Below are 16,383 nucleotides of genomic sequence, written 5' to 3' on the forward strand. Positions count from 1 at the left end.
TATAACTGTTAATAAAAGAATTACCAACAGTTTTTCGCTTCCTTCAGCAGTCCTTGAATTTAACTAATACCCTTTGTAGATAGTAATCAACCTACAATAGACATTGTTAATGAGGAATGCAGATATGCTGTTGTAGTAGCAGATTTGATTCGAAATTCGACTGGATAGCAGCATAATTACAGCGTTGTAGTAAATGTTCTGCTCTTCCATGGGCATTCTGTATTTGAACATAAGCCACAAAGAAACACTGATAGAGAGCAATTCGGGTTTGGTTGGTAGGGCACTTCCAAAGCTTCACCTGAACCCCCTCCACTGGGATTTTAGCAACTGATAACCTGCCAGACTTGAGAGCGAAACAACTCCAGTATAAATCCCACTAAGTCAAACTCTCCGTAATGACAGTCAACACGAGGCTCTAAAACAAACACAGAACACACTTCCCTTCCCCGAGATATCGTGTTAGAACTAATCCAACGGACACGTTCCCCAAATGTTGGACTTGGTTACTGAGAAGCCTGTTGCTAGCTGTCAAGTGCGATGAACGTTAAAACCGTTTCGGGCCGACCCAGTTACCAACTGAAAGAGCCTTTCTGTCCGGCCCACCTAATGGGGCGACCGTGTTAAAAGCAAATGTGCTGCTGCACAGGATTTACTGCATGCCCGGGTTTGTCATTTGTGAGATTTAATTTGTCCAAGAAAGAGAGCGAGTCAGAGGTCAGCGGGCAGGAGAGCAGACCTGCTGACAGGTTGACCGTTCACGGGGGACTAATGAGAGCGCTCCGCCAAGTGAACGGAACAAAGGCAGACGGATTACATGGACTCATTTGTTGACTGGAATCAATAACACCAGTCACTTGGGCTCACATTTCCACCCTACGGTCACCACTGGCCTGGCGAAGGCGCCCATTCAGAAAGCGTCACATGTCCTCCTCTCGCTCCGCACACACGCCGGCTCGCGTAGCAGCGGGCCACATTGATTTTGTGTCTCTTTCCACTTGGCTTGCAGCATTGTCATCATCCCTTTGGTGGGGAGCAGAGGAGGGGTTTCACTTTTTACAGAGGGCTTTTATCTGCTTTTTGCCTTCCATGTTTTGGATGTCGGGCACATGGGTTTCCAAAGGGCATCCGATAGATAAGATAAGGAAGCTAATACAACATTAAATACAAAATGAAAACGGTTGAAAAGCATAAAAAGCATATTACTGGGTGAATTAATTGGGCAAGAATAGTGTGTGTGTGTGTGTGGGGGTTCATTCCAGAGGAATGCTTGAGATATTGTTCACACTGATGAGGTCTGGGCAAAAGATTTACTGAGGAAGTGGATGGGGACCTAGAGGAAACTCTTGCCAGTATCCGCCCTTCTATCTACTGAGCAGGGAAAGGGAAAGAGTGATGCTAGTGTAAACAGTGCAAGAGCAATGAACCATACCTAAAACAAAGTAGAGAGTATTTACATTTTTAACTGCCACAAGCTGATTGATTCCTGTTGGTAGAAATGACATCACTATGTTTGTTTCATTTGAAGTTTCCGAAAACAAGTGAGAAAAGCAGAGAGCTTGGCCGGTCAGAACTTGCAGCAGTGGCGTTACAGTAGCAATCATTTGTGCAGTGTTTTTTAAGACAGATTTTCAGACATGGTTTATTTGGATGCACTTTGCTGAAAAACCAGTAGGCCAAATTGAAAGCCATGTTGCGGTGGTGCCTGTGCATCGAAAGTGGCGGCCAAAACCGCTTTAAGACTAGATCAAATAACCAACACAAAAACAAAAGTCAAAACTAAGACAAAATTCAGAGCAACGGTCATCTAAATTGATAAAAGGTTAATTAAAATACATTTGTGATATGCAGTATGTAGCAGCTGCGTAATGGAGTAAGATTCTCAACTCTGTTTTAGTTGATAAACATGCATCACGAAGGGGTCACTGCCTTGAACTCAGCTGGGATGTTTTGGAGACTAGTGTTCATCATGAGCTGAATATGGTGGCCTTATCTCATCACGCTCTTACGACTCATTGTGGTTGTTCGGGCGCCTGTAAGCACAATTGAGGTGGAAGGCAGAAGAGTGTGTTCTTTTCAGTGCGTAAGGATTCCTTCTGGTCTAGACTTCCTGGTTGAGCGGACAGCAGGAAAAGAGCCATAACGGCTTCATATGTGCTACGAAAAAAAACACATATCTTGACAGACTGTACTGCAGGGAGTTGATGGAATGAGGCAGGGCCATGATGTTCCAAAATTGGGGAGGAAATCAAGGTAAAAGTGTGTTTTTAATGCATTTTTTATTCCAACTGCTGACCATTTGTTTTCATAAACAATTCTGTAATGTGGGAGCCAATTAAATGGATATTGGTGAAACATTTTACTTATAATTGGTATATTTATTTTGTTGTCAATCTACACACACCAGTCTATATAAGGTCCCATACTTCAAAGTGCAAAGTGGTTTCTTCAGAGTTCATGAAAACATGCATCAATCAATTATACAAACTTTTGGGGTAGAGTGGCTCGACGAAGGAGGCAAAAAGCATATGACATGCCACCAGAAGTTAGCTTATTTGTAATTAAATGACTTGGGAGCATAAGGAAAAAGATTATGTCCACATGCTACATCTGGTAATTACAAGGTACCACTCATCGCCTGGTTAATAACATCCCAACGGTGAAGCATACTGGTTGGAACATCATGCAGTGGGGATGCTTCCCAGCAGCAGGGACTGGGAGACTGGTCAGGATTGAGAGAAGAATGAACTGAGAAAAATACAGAGGTCATTTAAAGAAAATTTTATTTAGAGAGCACAGGATGACAAATATGGCAGAGATCCATCTTTTAGCATGACAAAAAATTGTAGCAAACAGCCAAGACAACACTAGAGTGGTTTTGGGACTGTGAAGTCTGTGAATGTTCTTGAATGGCCCAGCCAAAGCCCAGACATGAACTCCATTGAACATCTATGTGGAGACCTGAAGATATCAGTTCAACAACACTCCTCATTCAATCTGACAAAGCTTGAGAGGAAGAATGTGAGAAACTGCCCAAATCCAGCTGTGTGAAGCTGGTACATGCAAGAAGAATGGAAGATCAGATCGCTGCCAAAAGCACTTCTACAAAGTGCTGAATCAAGGTTCTGATAACTTAGGTATACGGGGTATTTCTTTTTCTTTTTCAATAAACTGCCGCAAATGTCTAAAAACGTGTTTTCGCTTTGTTATTATGGAGTATTGTGAGTAGATTGATGGCCCCCGATTTTTTTTATAAATTAAGTCTACAACAAAATGTTGAGAAAGTGAAGGAATCTGAAAACTTTCCAAAGCCACTATAATTAGCTTAGATGGTAATGAAATAAATGTACCAAACTAAAAAAGTGCCAAACTATAGAGGTTACCTGGCACAATAAAACAGTCCTGGCCACCTCTCCTAACCGAACCCTGTGCCCTTATCAGGGTTTGGCAGCAAAGTACCTGGGCCCAGCAGCTGCTGCTGCCCTCTATGGATGAGGTGCGGAAGTGATAGAAAGTGATAATGAGGTATTGTGAAGATTTAGGCAAATTAACTTTAAAATCTAATACCATTTCCCCATATTGCAGAAGTAATAATATTTCTAAAGTAGATTCCAAATTATGTCATGATATTGGTGGTGGAGCATCTACATATCATGTAGTATCATAAAATTATCTGTGTAAGTAAAATACTGTAAATGTGTGATTTATACACCAACAACACAGGTGGATTTGAATATACCAATTTCAATTACATATTAATATACACTGACAGATTTTTATAGTGTTTATATAATAAGAGATAAATTGTATTTTGTGTTGTTCAAATAGCTGTCCACTAGATTAGCCATTCAGTTACAGGGACAGAGGAAGACAAGAAGAGATGGAGAGAAATGAACAGAGTAACCGAAAGAGGAGAGACAGAGAGCAAAGCACAGTAACTGTGGCCTAGTGTTGATGTTATGTTTGGATTTTGGCACATAGAAGAGGAACTTCCCTATTCTCTGATGGTATGTGGATTTCCAGTGAGCTCTGACCTAGGTACAGTGGTTCCCAACCAGGGGTACTAGGACCCCTGTGGGTACTTGACCTCTTTACTTGTGAATGAGATCATAGGATCACTGGTGAAATGCATGTAATGGGGTACTCACTGCAGGTCAAAATTCAGTGGGTGGTACCGTTACAGAGGACCTGGAATGGAGTGACATTGAGAAAACATGAGTCAGACAAACAGCTCTCACTTTCACCTCTTTGTTAACTTGGAATACAGCAGCAACAGACAGGGAGACTGATTTTCATGAAAGATAAAATATTATGTTATCAAACATATAGAATACTATTTTAAATGCTTCAGAGACTAACAGTAATGTGTTCTTCTGAAGGGAACAGATTACATTATAGATTTATTCAAAGTATTTATTAACATGTGAAACGTTATGACTGATTAGATGCAATTTTACTTATTTTGTACTTTTATCCACAACCTTAGCTTTGTGTCATATCCTAACCTTTCCTGCTGTATTGCATTAATTAACCGCATGATTGATGAAAGTAGTTAAATGCCACAGGTGTCTGCAATGTCTTATTAGGGCATCGAGGGTTTCCTTGCAGAAGTGTTTATGGTATTTGTTTCTTGCATTAACCACATGTAATGTGTTTTACCTGGTATTTTTAAAATAGATCAAATAGTTTTAAAACAAGGCTTTGAGAAATCTCAACTCATTCTCATTTGATCTCAGCTTGATGAATGATACATGTTAGCTGGATTAGCTAGCAAGAACATTAAGGTCCGGTTTCACAGACACAGATTAAGCCTAGTCTAGGACAAAAAAATCAAGTTCAATAGAAAACTCCATTATGCACCATTAAGCTCCTAGACTAGGCTTAATCTGTGTATGTGAAACTGGCCCATTGTCATCTGCAGCCAAATAATGAAAACACTTACCTGAAAAACTAATATTTGTCCTGTACACGTGATCTTAAGGACAGAACAGGACTTTCACCTTGCCGGATTAACGGTTCAATCTAGCAACCTTGCAGTTACTGGTCAGATGCTATAACAAGGAAAAGCAGCAGTTGACCCAACAGTGACTACTGTGAATTCCCAACTTAGCCAATTGAGTTAAGTTTACCCAGTCACTGATGCTTTAGTCTGAAGAATGATGCATTTTAATCATTTAATTAATTAATAAGACAAATTGCTCTCAGTAAAAAAAAAAATATGGAAAACTGAACAGACAGAAATGGAAAATTGACAAAAAAATATAAACACTTTGATCTCATTTGACACTAAATGTTACGTGCTACAAACTTCAAAACTTATCAAAAACTAACCCTTAAGGTTAAAAATGGGAACATTGTTTTCTATCCTTCTCTTTTCTACTTTTATTTTAAGATCTTAATGTACAAGCGAAAGTATTGCATGACATTGTCAGTCATCATACCTGGTAAAATAATGGTTAAGAAATACACATTTTTGTCCAAGTTTTTGTCCTGGTTTTTGATCTTTTTGTTTTGTTACATTTAGAAGACAAAATGAAGCGCGATATGTTCATGTCAATGAATAATCCCAGCAGAAGACTCTCCAATACCGCATCTGGCCCTCGAAACCCGTATCGAAGACACTCTAAACCCGTATCCAAGACATTCTAAACCCGTATCAAAGACACTGTAAACCCGTATCGAAGACACTCTAAACCTGTATCGAAGACATTCTAAACCTGTATTAAAGACACTGTAAACCTGTATCGAAGACAATCTAAACCTGTATCATAGACACTCTAAACCCGTATCCAAGACACTCTAAACCCGTATCCAAGAAACTCTAAACCCATATCCAGGACACAAATGTGCAGGTTTGAAATGAATCTGTAAACTGTTTCTGCTGCAATTTCATATAAATAATAGATACAAATTAAATTTGAACTTGAAACGTAAAGTTACTGGAGTAGTTTTGGGTGGTAACGTGGTATAGGAAACTAAGTATCAGAAGTGAGAAATATTTCAATGTTTTAAAAAAAAGTGTCCAAAGTGTGACATTGAATCCATTAAAGTTGCAAAAAAACATGTCCACATCCAGGGCACGAAGCTCCCGTTCCACCACATCCCAAAGATGCTCTATTGGGTTGAGATCTGGTGACTGTGGGGGCCTTTTCAGTACAGTAAACTCATTGTCATGTTCAAGAAACCAATTTGAAATGATTCGAGCTTTGTGACATGGTCCATTATCCTGCTGGAAGTAGCCATCAGAGGATGGGTACATGGTGGTCATAAAGGGATGGACATGGTCAGAAATAATGCTCAGGTAGGCCGTGGCATTTCAACGATGCCCAATTGGCACTAAGGGGCCTAAAGTGTGCCAAGAAAACATCCCCCACACCATTACACCACCACCACCAGCCTGCACAGTGGTAACAAGGCATGATGGATCCATGTTCTCATTCTGTTTACGCCAAATTCTGATTCTACCATCTGAATGTCTCAACAGAAATCCAGACTCATCAGACCAGGCAACATTCTTCCAGTCTTCAACTGTCCAATTTTGGTGAGCTCGTGCAAATTGTAGCCTCTTTCTCCTATTTGTAGTGGAGATGAGTGGTACCCGGTGGGGTCTTCTGCTGTTGTAGCGCATCCGCCTCAAGGTTGTGCGTGTTGTGGCTTCACAAATGCTTTGCTGCATACCTCGGTTGTAACGAGTGGTTATTTCAGTCAAAGTTGCTCTTCTATCAGCTTGAATCAGTCGGCCCATTCTCCTTTGACCTCTAGCATCAACAAGGCATTTTCGCCCACAGGACTGCCGCATACTGGATGTTTTTCCCTTTTCACACCATTCTTTGTAAACCCTAGAAATGGTTGTGCGTGAAAATCCCAGTATCAGACCGGCCCGTCTGGCACCAACAACCATGCCATGCTCAAAATTGCTTAAATCACCTTTCTTTCCCATTCTGACATTCAGTTTGGAGTTCAGGAGATTGTCTTGACCAGGACAACACCCCTAAATGCATTGAAGCAATTGCAATGTGATTGGTTGATAGATAATTGCATTAATGAGAAATTGAACAGGTGTTCCTAATAATCCTTTAGGTGAGTGTACGTACAGTGGGGAGAACAAGTATTTGATCCATTGCCGATTTTGCAGGTTTTCCCATTTACAAAGCATGTAGAAGTCCGTAATTTTTATCATAGGTACTCTTCAACTGTGAGTGACGGAATCTAAAACAAAAATCCAGAAAATCACATTGTCTGATTTTTAAATAATTAATTTGCATTTTATTGCATGACATAATTATTTGATCACCTACCAACCAGTAAGAATTCCGGCACTCACAGACCTGTTAGTTTTTCTTTAAGAAGCCCTCCTGTTCTCCACTCATTACCAGTATTAACTGCACCTGTTTGAACTCGTTACCTGTCTAAAAGGCACCTGTCCACACACCCAATCAAACAGACTCCAACCTCCAAGAAAATGCTAAAATTGTGTTGCCGTAGTTACCAAAGTCACTAAACCTTTAGTTTAGGACAATATATTTCTCTTCTGACTTAAGATCAAAATGTTGTGTACCAAATTGAGTTTCAGTAGGCTACCTGTATTATTAAACTGTAAAAAGTATTGTTCAATTTTCTGGCATATCGAGAATGTTTACAGGCACCAACCTTGAAAGTGAAACTCTTAATAACCATGCATGCTGTTTTGTATGTGGGACTACAGTGTTATGTATGTTCCAGAGAATCTATCAATTGTGCTAACTTCATCGAAAATTGCAAAATATGAGGCTTTGATAGAAACCATAGCCTAATATGGAACTCTGTAAGCAATGGGATCCCATTCCTCATAAATCACATCCTACCAGCCTTGCCAAAGATATTCCTCCACATGGTAGTGGACTCCTCTCCTCTATGACCTGTGCTGTTCCTGCCCAGTGCTGTCTGTCTGTCTGGAGTGAGGCTGCATCACAGTAGAGGGCCTGCCCAAATGATTAGTCAGGAACACAGACAATTTCCTTGGAATCAGTGCCCATTTCCTATTTGAGTGAGCAGAGCTTTCCTTACACTGCCATTTCCCACCCATATCCTGAGCCCAGCCTTTCCAGCCATTACATTTGTTAACTGTTTCAACACCATTAAAGAAAAAAACTGAGAACAATGTTTGACTCCTTGTCTGGGACTATGTCCAAAACATCTGCCTGCACACTTTTTCATTCTGTCTTGTCATTGTTGGAGACAGTTTCTTCAGCCATGCAGACAACTGCAATGTGTAGAGTTAGTTCTTCTTTAAAGGACCTGAAAGGGCTTCCCCTACAGTTTCAATTTGAAGAACACGTAAAGGATCCTTTATGAACTTTTTGCATTTAGAATTTTTGCTGAATAAAGTAACTACCTATTCTTGAGTTTCATAGCCGATATGAGTGGTCATCACACAGCAGTGGTCACTCCAAAAGCAATACATAAAAATCACATAACAATAGTAGGGTTCACGCTGCACCCATAAAAGCTTCATGGAGGATGTGGAAAAAACTGTTTACAGATGATATTTCAAATACCCATCACTGAAAATTAATGGGACCGTAACTCCTACTAAAGAACTTGCTTTATATGAACACATAACACAGCGTGAAGTCTTTTTAGACCACAAAAATTGTTGTGACAATGTTCGATTTACACTAGCGCTTAATGCTTTGGCCAGACTCCTGATCTGAAACGCATATAGACTCACTGACAACATTGTTTACCTGGTGCCTAACATGGCGCTGTCCGTCAAACAACTGCTGTTGCTGACGATAGTATAATTGTTTTAAGTGCCAATGTGAGATGTCTTAAAGTTGCTTCCCGATGACAACTGTTTATTGGTGTTGTTTCTACATGGAGCTAGAAGCACTTCAGAACCGAACTATGTCAACACAGTCCAATACACATTGGGTGAAACATTGTCTTTAGACCTTAGTAGCCGCAGGGAGTATCCACAGAAGGGTCCCACGTTCCCTTGGGAGGTGAGGTGCGACTACTGCCATTTTTACTGTTCACATTATAGAAAATGTATCTCCCAGACAAATGTGGAGACAAGTCTCGTTCATCTTAACGAAATGATCGGTGTGAACAAACTCTTTAACACATCTATATGAGAGCAAAGCATTGCATATCACTCTTCTCATTATCTGCAGTGATTATTTAAAAACAGATACAAGGCCTACCCTTGTTCACATGCATTATAACTTCATGTGTGGCTGTAATTCCATGGTTCTTAGTACATCTAGGAGAAAAGCTGCATCATGCAGCTTACACATTCATTTCACATTTTTAAACCAAAAAGACAAATTGCATTATGTAGATTCTAAAATATCCGGTATTTCGAATGGACAGTATATTGAGTGTTTCATGTAATTTAGTCACACCAACAAAACAGTTTCATCACTTCAGGACATCCCGGGTTTATTACTTGTCATTTTTTTATTCGTAACTAGTTGTTGAAAATTACGTTTTTTGGTTTAATCTTAAAAATAATAATAAGCCTGCCGATCATTTCTCGTTCCCAGACATAAAAGTTGTACATGATGAAAAATCTATGAAGGGGGCTTGTCATTTCTGTATGGTTGGCAATGCGAACTGACCAAATTAGTGCCGGGAAAGAAATTGGGGAGCGTGGCCCACACTGGCCAGCGACAGTGAGCTCAACCGGTCGGGTTTATGAAGTGGAACGTTTAATGAAGTAGCGGGGCGAGGGAATGGTGGGGACAGTTCTCCATGCACAGATGGCCCTTTGTAACTCCTGACACCGGCCAGCTGCTCGGGCTTCAAAATGATGGCGCTGGGGGGAGCAGGGCTTGCGGGGAGAGCGCCCTACCTTCTAAGCTGCCTACAGTGGCTAGGGCTGAACCCCTGACCCCTGGTGTCAGACAGGGCCGCTGAATGTTTTCTCTTCTCTCAGTGGGTCTCCGGCCCCTGTCTATGGCGCCTCACTCTCACCCCAGTGGTCTGCTCGGGGGGACCGCCCCCTTTGGCCACCCGGTCTCGGCCACACCACAGCAAAGCACTTCACTTTGCTCACTTCTTTCTCTGAAATACAAACTGGACAAAGAGTGATCTCAGGCTGGATATCAGGCAGCGGTTTGATTTTATGTTATCAAAGCTCAGTAAATGGCCAGAGGTTATGAGATTATGAATATATTGAATTTTAACGTGTGCGAAACCAATACAGGTTTTTGCGCTTTTGCTGTGCATGCGATGAATTTCTCAGACTACATAGGTTCATGGGTTCATGAACAACAAACTTACATTAGGGTTTTCTTGCTTAAGCTGCAAGCCGCACATCTTGTTCAGCATCAAAGTTGCCTGGATTTGGAGTGCCAATAACAAAACAGTGTTAAAGTTTTACGGTAGTAATTTAGCAGACAATCGTATCCAGAGCACTGTAGCTACAGTTGTTTAAAGCTGTATAAACCAATGGACCACAATGCTGTTCTTAGTTACAATGTGACTATGTCCTTTGTTAAACTGGGAAAAACAATCACATCACTACTATAACTGATCCAGTTATTTCAAATATGTCCTAAAGAAATCCAATAAAGCTAGCTAACATATTCTTTTCATTCAATCTAGTTAGAACAAGGTTTAGCTAGCTACTGTTACAAAGCTACTGTTTAGTAGCTGTTAAGTAGCTATGTAACAGTAGCTAGCTAAACTTTGTACTAACTAGATTGAACGAAAAATATATAAATGATTAATTATGTATCGTAATATGTCAGAACATGTAGTGAAGGGCAAGCAAGATCTAAAAAAATCATTTTGCAAAGCCTCAACGTTATACAGATCATGCTACAAGTAATTTTTTGTGTAGTTGCGGTTGTACTTTTTTGATAAAGCTATTGATTATCTTTCAGTTCCTATCAGCAGATCTATGAATAAATGCGCAGTGTCAACATTTCTTCCATAATCAACAAAACTGCATGGAGGGGGGGAAGGGTGGTGCTTTGCCAGATTATTTTAGACTCTCGGCAGAATGGATTTGAAAGACTGTGATACCAAAATATTCTAACTGAATCAGCTTCTTTCTCCTAACAGTATCCTAGTGAAACACATTTAAATATGCACTGAAAAAGAATGTATTCACTATTTGCATTTGGACCTCAACTGCTATCAGGACCAAGACGGCAAATAAGTTAATGCAATTGATGTGTTCCTTGCTTATTGCTAAACAAACAGTGGCTAAGGGAATTTATAACCAGCCGCTAATGAGGTCTAAAGATGATGTTGCATTTCAATGTCTGTTGGATTGGAATGGTGACATAGCAAGTAAATTTCATTTTACTGAAATATTTCTACTATCGCAAGCAACAGCACTTGATTGATGGAGAGCACCATAATAATTACCAGGTAAATAACACTGTTAGTAAATGTATGTCTTCCAAGTCAGTGGACAGGCCAGTGCACGAGTTTCTTGTTACTAGTGTGAATCAAAAAATGTATTTACATACTATGTTAATTTTATTTACATCAAATAATTGTCACAACAATTAATGTAGTCTAAATAGGCTCTTACTACTTCTTTTTGCTAGGTCTAGAAGATATAAAGTAACTCCTCAGACAGAGGTGTAGATATGTGTACTGTCTTTAAAACTTCAGATTTACTACAACGTTGGAGAAAGTGTATTTGCCTACCAAACCATGCGCAGGGCTCTGTCTGCCTATCTACTGTATATCTTACGTGCAGAAGTGATTTTATCAACCTTGAAACAGCTTGAACAATCATTTTGCCGTTGTTCTGGCTACTGAACATGTATTAGAACAAATCGTGGGGTACTTCATATAACTACAGTAACTACCAGATTTACTGGAAAGCTGAGAAAGTATAACCTTCTTGGTCAATTATCATTGTAAACGTTAATGTTTTAACAAATGTGGCAGGTTAACTGAAGATAGCCTATTCGACAGGCAAAAAAGTCAGTGTTACAGTACACGTGCCTACGTAATAGGCTTTTTAAGAGTGAATTAAAAAAGTTATTTCTACTGGTAAAAGTGTGTTAATGTTATCCTTTGTTGTAATGGAATAGGCGGATTAAACACATCTGTAAACTGTGGCGATATAGGCCTTGCGATCACTTACCCACGATTGCTAAATCATCTCATGCTGTACTCATTACTGATGCACGGGATGACTCATATCCCACAGGCCCGCTGTTATATCCGCGTGGCAAGCATAAAATATATTTTTGGGATGAAAAGTTGGTGGGTTGCGGGTGGGTTGAATGTAAATGACTGCTAGGCCTAACCATTTTATTTGTAATAATTGGTTCTGAGAGAACTAGTCAATAGTAGGCTATGCTTCCCAGAGTAGCCTACATTTCAGCTGCTCAGGAAACCTCTGTAAGTCAACCAGACTGGGAGCTTGGTACTTATCTTCTACGTAGCGCTCGCTGCAGAGAACCGCACGTGGGGTTGTAAAAATAACGGTTGTTTAAAATTGTTTTAAAAGGTTTCTATTTCGGTCTTCTAAAACACCTTGTGTATTTTCCCGTTAACCCAAATGTTAGGGAGGTGGTATCTTGAATGAATGCCGGACCTTGTGGTATTTCATGTACAGACAAATACAGCGGTTGTCAAGATCTAGAGTCTACCTCAAAAATCGAATTTGCTCCTTCTGGATGTGTTCAGGAGAATTTGTATTTCATGAAACATAACGCTCAACACAGACGGACTTACGCCAAGCATACTGACGGTGGGATGTCTGTTAACTCATCTACCTTCAAGACATGATGTAGTTGTATAGGCCTATGACCTGCAGTAATGTGACATGCATTCCAAGTCTTTTTGGTGAACCATTTGATGTAGCTCCGTTCTTTTCGCATTTTACTATTAATTCTTACATTAAGGAATTGTATAACCACTTCAAAGCATCTGTTTCTTTTAGGCTTACCCTGGCTTGGTGTTTTGATGTGTAATGCCAGGACATTTGTCAACATATTGGCTTCAATTTGCACTACAAAAAATATACTTGGTTATATGAAGCCAATATTTATAAAAGTCTAATTGTCCTATATATAATACAGTAAAAATGGCGATGTGGTGTATGCCTACAGAAACCTTATTTGAAGATCTTAAATTCCCCTATGGAATAAATTAATGCTGTAAGAATGCATACTGCAAGGTTGTAGGGGGATTATGACTCCACTGTTTCAGTCAAATGGCTCTTGGTTCAAAATGCTTAAAAAGTATTACCATATATGCAGAAAAAAAACGTGTTCACCAAAAATAGATTTTAAAAAAAGAGTAAACATCTGTTTGTAAACAACCCATAACTTATGATCTAGAAAAGAACCAGTTAGGATCAAAAGGTTGTGTTACTGTGCATTATAATACATTTACCTTGCTCGCATGCAAGTTACCTAATAGACTCCTGCTTAGCAGAGGTGTAAAAAGTACAGAGTAAAAGTGCTCAAATGGATTTGGCTGTGTTCACCAATTTAGGGAAGTATTTAATTAAGATCTAAGTAATCAGGTAAAGGGAGTTCAAAACTAACCCTTGATCAATTAAATTAAAATGAGTGTAAATTATAAATTAAGGACAGTGGTTAGTTATGAACTCTGTTTACCTGGTCATTAAGCTCCTTAGGAACTTCCCAAAACTGGTGAACATAGCCAAGTACTTTTACTTTGTAATTTTTACACCTCTGTTGCTTAGCCTATGTACTCCGTTCGGCTAATTTCACCCTGGTATATGTTTTAACTCTGCAAAATGTCTTATACCTCAGCAATGGTTGAAAACTGTTCAGCTGGTAACCAATTGCAAACAGATCAGGGATGATAATCCCATGTTAGCGGATGAGTTCCAAGACTAGCTATGCCTCTCCAGGAGTAAACAGCTCAAGTTGCTGCCCACACCCAGCCCAGTGACACTCTTAACAGAAACTGGAGGATGGCAGGAGGATGACTCGAAATACTGGCTACTTGAATTACTGCACAGACAAAAACAGGTCTAGGATGTGTTGTCAAAACCACAACTGAACATTTGGGGACTTGGGGGGTTGTGAATATTGAGATAAAGACAAAATGAGAAAGCCCCCCAAAAAACACCCCAAAAGTGCAGTTGTTTTGGAGAAAACAAACATAAATCGGTTTCAACACCAATCATTTCATAAACACGGCCTCTGAAAATAGAAAAATAAACAGTATTTCACACAAGCAGCAAAAAAGCATTCAACTTATTTTCTTTTTTTTAACCAAATATCTACAGTCTCAATAGAAATGGAGCAATTGAAATGGATAAGAGATCGACAGGCCAATGATTTGGCCCCGTGGCTCTGCCTTGCCCTCTAAACGGTCTGCTTTCCTCCCTTAGAATGACCACAGAAACAGTGGAAGGGAGTTTCTAGTGACAGCTGGTTGGCTGCATCCCTTCCTGCAGATCCCATCATCTTCTCACTGGGCCCAGAGTAAATGAGTGATCCCAGAGGTCAAAGGTAACATTCCCTTTCCCAGGAGTCCACCCAGCCAGAACAACATTCCCTTGAAACAGGAAGGGAGGGCATTGTCCATATGTTGTCTTCACTCACTGGGATCCCAGCGGTGCTTCGCCTGCTCAGTGACAAGGCGGGCGGGCCCACAGTTCCAAACAGGACCGTTAAACTGTCCCGGAGATCGTAGAAACTGGAATGAGCTGTAAAAGGATGACTGGCCACCCACCCCCAAGAGCAGCACAGACACTCAGGAGATAAAATAGGGTTTACATCATAGAGCTTAAAGCAGATCTACACTACCTCTACGCTACGCCGTGGACGAACAGACCGCGAGAAGGGAACGGTCCCTGACTGAGTGGTGGTATAAATGTCCTGGACCTCAGGAAGAGCAGCCGCAGCATCATTTGCACTACAGATACAGGCCGCAAGACCAAGGAGAATTGGCCACCAGTGTCGAACAAAACATCTGCAGCCTTCCCTGCTGGGGGGAACCATGTGCAATGTTTCTTTGGTAGTGCTTATCGTGCAGCTGAAGGGTTTCTGGACTCAGTCATGTGTCTGTGCAGCTAGTCACTTACCTCACTCAAGCATGTGGTGAATCTGGGGAGCAGCTGCAGCCAGCTGTTGGTCCGAAACCCTGTGAGTGGCGACGGAGAACCCCTGTCTTAGTCCTACATGGCCCTCACAATAACTTATACAGTCACACTAGTTAGAACACCGCTCCTAGGGCTAGATAAATGATCAGAAGATTTCCATTGCAGATGAATGTCCCGAAGGTACTTTAAAAACAATCTCCCTCAACCAGTATGAAGGAAGGAAAGCTATGAAAATAATTGTGATTATAATGTTTAATTCCCACGACTTGGAGCAAGCTTGATTAACCCAGCCTGACCCAGTTTAGATGAAGTATTGTCACACAAACCAATAAACACAAAGAGGGAAAGGAGAAACAGAACCAAACATCAAAGTTAACACAAAAGACATCAAAGCTGAATCCACCAACACTTCAGAACACTTGGATTACCAATCCTGTGGTTAGTCAGTTAGGCCATATTCTGGTGGTTCAAAATTCACTGTAAACCAGAAGGCATTTGTCATTCAAATATTTCCGAGGCAATGAAATCTTAAAATTCCAGAATTTAGAATATACATTTTCTCAGAATTCTATAAAGCAGGTTGATACTTTGAAGTTGATTTTATTAGTCTTGTTTTGCATGGACACTGACTATGTAATATTAGCTGCACAAAAATCAAAGACATATGTTTTGTAAAGTAATCCACTCATTCATGTTCCACCGACTACAGCAATGACTTGAAAAGGCAATGCACACAGGGAAATTATGCTGTGCTGTGGCTTAGTATATTACACAATCATTTTCAGCTAAGAGGACTCAAATCTACATAGTTAAAACAGTTTCCTTATGTTCAGTTATTTTCATTGGGTGATGAGAATGAAGATTTTGAGTTGTATTAAATGCAAATATTTGTCTATCAAATGAAAATATATGCATTTACCTTGCCCTAAACCTGTATGTACTGCAAAACGTCTACCTTTTAATTTTATGAACTAAAAAATATTAAGACAACCGATTGCCCTAATTTTTTTTGAGCTCTACTAACTTATTCAGGTTTAGTGTGCCTGTCTAACGATACCTCAGTATAACAAAACCAGTTAACTGCCTACATTCATACACTCCTTTCTTAACCTCCCTCAACTGACACCCCTCCATTAACCGCTCCATTCCAGCCTGGTGAAACGGAACGCCGCTGAAAGGTGCCTATCGCATGGCCAGTCTCCACTTAAGCCACTCGTCCACTGGGGCAAGGGCAATCTCATTGTGTAAGGGGCAACAGGTGAGGCAGGTGTCCCAGCTTCAAGCCTTCTCTAGTCAAATATGCATGAGGAAGGTCCCATAGCCATGCTGCTGTCCATGCTCAGACT

This window comes from Esox lucius, chromosome 5 (genome assembly GCF_011004845.1).
Source record: "Esox lucius isolate fEsoLuc1 chromosome 5, fEsoLuc1.pri, whole genome shotgun sequence".
NCBI lineage: Eukaryota > Metazoa > Chordata > Actinopteri > Esociformes > Esocidae > Esox > Esox lucius.